Below are 4,453 nucleotides of genomic sequence, written 5' to 3'. Positions count from 1 at the left end.
TAAAATATGAACCAAATTCTCTTCTCCTATAATCATTTCTCTATTTTAGAAGCATTTGTTTAAAGCTCTAGTAAATTCATCATTGAATTTGAAGAAATGAAAATGTTTGAGTAAGTTTTAAATGTAGGAGTAAAAGCCAGTCAAATTATCCCTCATTTAACTAAAAATCTGATATATTAAGAGGCCATGTGTCAGCCTCTGTGATGCTTGTTTGCTATTGGCTGCCATAGTGATGGGGACGTTGTATAGGTATTTGGGTGGGAGAAGTTAGCTGGTGGAGATTTCTCGTGATGAGGCCAAAAGGGAGGAAAATTCTCATTGTCTTCAGCGCAGCTGAATGGACTTGTTGATAGCCAGTCAAAGTCAACTGTTCTGGCATACCAGATGGATGGGACCATCTGAAGATGCACCTGACATGATGTCTTGGGGAGCTGGGGATTGGACATTCAGCCAGGGTCCTTTGGGGGGAGGAATTTGGGAATAATTTCAATATGTAATTTTTGCATCTATTGCCTCAGATCTTGCTTTCTTTTCATTGCATTTAGTTCATGCTCAGTAAAAGTATCTTTCTCTACAAACATGGAGTTGGGGTTTTTCTTTCTTGAGTTTTGAATGGAGGCACACCTGACATTAAGCAAAATCTACTTTAACTGTTATCCTAGAGAGAACTGTACTGTGGGAGCTGAACAAAGAATTTCTAACCAAGGCAGTGACTAGGAGGACATGGGGGCTGCTGGATCCATTCCCGCCCCCCAGTTCCGCCACAGCTGGGAAGCCTTGGAGTGAATGTCTGAACTTCAAATTGAAGAAAAGCCAGTTAGGGCCAAATGGTCACTGGGTGTGGGCCAGATAAAAATTCCAGAGGAGATCCCCCCCCAAGGTAACAGCTGCCAGACACCAGCAAGGAGAAACAGCCTGGCAGGAAGCCGGTAAAGAAGACCTCCTGGTGACTCAAGCCCTGCACCTCCTGAAAGAAGCCCTTAAAAGTTGAAGAACACAAGAAAGGTATTCCTTGCCTGGAAGGTTGAATGAATACCTGGGGGTGGGGAGAGCAGAAGCCTCTGCATGCCAAGAAAAGATGCCTAGAGGTTGGCCAGAGCTAGTGGAGGCTGCTGGAATTCAAGCTGCAGCTGCAGCTCACGCCCCCTAGAGGGGGGTTAGTCCCCCAGAGGTATTGAATTCCAAAGGTTCCTGATCTAGCAGTCAAATATGAAGGAGATCCCAAGGCTTTGGAATTCTTCCTGGCCCAAGTGTAGAACCATATGCAAGAATATGGAGAGGATTTTACATTGGAATCAGCATGCTTGAGGTGCATCACCATTGCCCTGGAGAGGATAGCAGCTGAGTGGATGGTGAGTGTCCATAATCAGGATTTTCCCCTTCTGAGGAATTATGATCAGTTTATGACTGTCCTCCGAGTGCACTTTGATGACCCCTTAGCTGAGCGAAAGGCTAGAATCAGGATGAAAACTACAAATCAGGGGTGGAGATCGGTGGCTGAATACACCCAGGAGTTTCACAAGCTGGTGCACCACATGAGGGGGTGGTCCCAGGAGGCCCTGATGGAATATTGTAAGGAGGTTCTCAATGAGGATATCTACAAAGACTGCTGCTCTCGAGAGGCCCCCTGAAACCTGCATGTTGGACACTCATGGCAGGGGTGAAATGTAAAATTTGTTACTACCGGTTCTGTGGGCATGGCTTGGTGTGTGTGGGGGGGTAATGTGACTGGGTGGGCATGGCCAACTTTTTTTTTTTAACTCTGATAAGCCTCTGATGATCAGGCAACTCAGCTGAGATTGCCAGAGGAGCCTTTTAAAAAATGCTTTTAAAGGGTTCTGAAGATCGCAGCTGAGTTGCCTGATCGCCAGAACCCTTAAAAGCATTTTTTACAGCCTCTTCGGCCAAAGAGGTTGTAGAAAAAATGCTTTTAAAAGCCTCTGATGATCCCAGGTGACCTGCACAATCAACAGAGGTTTTTTTTTTTTTTTTTTACTTTTAAAAGCATTTTTTCGGCTGAAGAAAAATTGCTTTTAAAAGTAAAAAAAAATCTCTGATGATTGTGCGGCTCAGCTGGGCATGGGCATGGGGGGGTTGTGGTTTCAGGGATTTTTGCTACCAGTTCTCTGAACCACCAGAACAACCGAATTGGGCGATCTGGTCCAAACCAGGAGCATTTCACCCTGACTCATGGCCCTAAGGTGTTAAGACAGTTCTGTGAGATTCCTTAAATAGAATAGAATAGAATTCTTTATTGGCCAAGTGTGATTGGACACACAAGGAATTTGTCTTTGGTACATATGCTCTCAGTGTACATAAAAGGAAAAAAAAAAGAAAAGAGAAAAAAATACATTCATCAAGAATCATAACTTAGTGATACTCATAGGTTACTAATAGGTTACTAATAAGCAATGAAATCAAACTAGGAAACAAACAGAACAATATAAATCATAAAATACAAGCAACATATTAATAATAACCTTTATTGTCACTGCACAACATATGTACAATGAGATTGGTGGAACTCCCTCAGTGCAACCCCCCACCCAACACAATACAACTCACAGTGGAAACAGAAAATCCCTAACCCAATAAATCATGTTAACAAACACCCAGTCTTATTACAACAGTATGAACATGTTACATATTGTGCGAGCCCTGTAAGTCCATCATACTACATAGTTATGATGTTAATATATAGTTATATATATTTATATATTTATTTGTTTTCCGAATATAGTTATATATATATAGTTATATAGAGAGAGAGTGGGAGGAGATAGGTAATCAAAAGCTACAACACTTAGTTGTAATCAAAAGAACTTGAGAAGTTTGATACTGAAATGAAATAACATCAGCTACTGCTACTTGTCAGCAACAAGACATAAAAGTATTTTTAAAATACTTTTATTTTAAAGGGCCGCGGTGTGGCTCAGGCTGTAAGAAGCCTGTTATTAAAACAAAGCTGCCTGCAATTACTGCAGGTTCTAGTCCCACCAGGTCCAAGGTTGACTCAGCCTTCCATCCTTTATAAGGTAGGTAAAATGAGGACCCAGATTGTTGGGGGGGCAATAAGTTGACTTTGTAAATATACAAATAGAACGAGACTATTGCCTTACACACAGTAAGCCGCCCTGAGTCTTCGGAGTAGGGCGGGATATAAATGTAAATAAAAATAAAAAAATAAAAAAAATGAATGTGAGAGTTACAAGTTGGGCCTGGTTTTAGAATCAAACACACATTCATTGGTAATTTATGCCCCTCACTTTTCATCACATATATTGTGCAATATCTGAGGACTGTTGTCACGTCTCAGTCCTGTTATTTGATAAATGGATGGAATTGCTAATATTTTGTTCAGAATAGAGAAGTATATTCTTAATTCTACAGAGCAATGGCAATTTCAAAGTTGCACTTTTCTTCAACCTCCCTTATAATTATCAAAAAGATTATTATTGACCTTGTTGCTTCTGAAAGTCCTCAAAGACGGACAGCTTAATTATTTCATATGTTTTGAAAAACATATATTTAGAGTTTGGGGACAAGTAAGATCATTATTGGAATGATGTTTCAGAATGATTTTTATTCTAATAGAATAGAATAGAATAGAATAGAATAGAATAGAATAGAATAGAATAGAATAGAATAGAATAGAATAGAATAGAATTTTATTGGCCAAGTGTGATTGGACACACAAGGAATTTGTCTTGGTGCATATGCTCTCAGTATACATAAAAGAAAAGATAAGTTCATCAAGGTACAACATTTACAACACAATTGATGGTCAATATATCAATATAAATCATAAAGATTGCTAGCAACAAGTTATAGTCATACAGTCATAAGTGGAAAGAGATTGGTGATGGGAACTATGAAACGATTAATAGTAGTGCAGATTCAGTAAATAGTCTGACAGTGTTGATGGAATTATTTGTTTAGCAGGCTGATGGCGTTCAGGGAAAAAACTGTTCTTATGTCTAGTTGTTCTGGTGTGCAGTGCTCTATAGCGTCTTTTGAAGGTAGGAGTTGAAACAGTTTATGTCCATGATGTGAGGGATCTGTAAATATTTTCATAGCCCTCTTCTTGATTCGTGCAGTATACAGGTCCTCAATGGAAGGCAGGTTAGTAGCAATTGTTTTTTCTGCAGTTCAAAAGCTAGTGGAAGTTATGTAAGGAAGAGACAAATTTATTTATTGTATATTCTTGGAAGTTTTTAAGTATTACATGAAATTATAGAAAGCTTGTAAACTAGGCCATGGATATATTGGTTCTTTTTCTATTATTGTCACATATGTCTTGCAAACCTCAAACAATAACATGCAGAATCCAAGCCACTATCCCAATTGTTCACAAATATTTTCAACCAGGTGACCTCATCATTGGTGGTATTACTTCATTCATCTTCATAAGTAGAGTTGTAGAACACTTTGAGGAGGCTCCCAAGAATTCTGC

This window comes from Ahaetulla prasina, chromosome 4 (genome assembly GCF_028640845.1).
Source record: "Ahaetulla prasina isolate Xishuangbanna chromosome 4, ASM2864084v1, whole genome shotgun sequence".
NCBI classification, from domain to species: Eukaryota; Metazoa; Chordata; class Lepidosauria; order Squamata; family Colubridae; genus Ahaetulla; species Ahaetulla prasina.
This window is presented reverse-complemented; position numbering follows the sequence as displayed.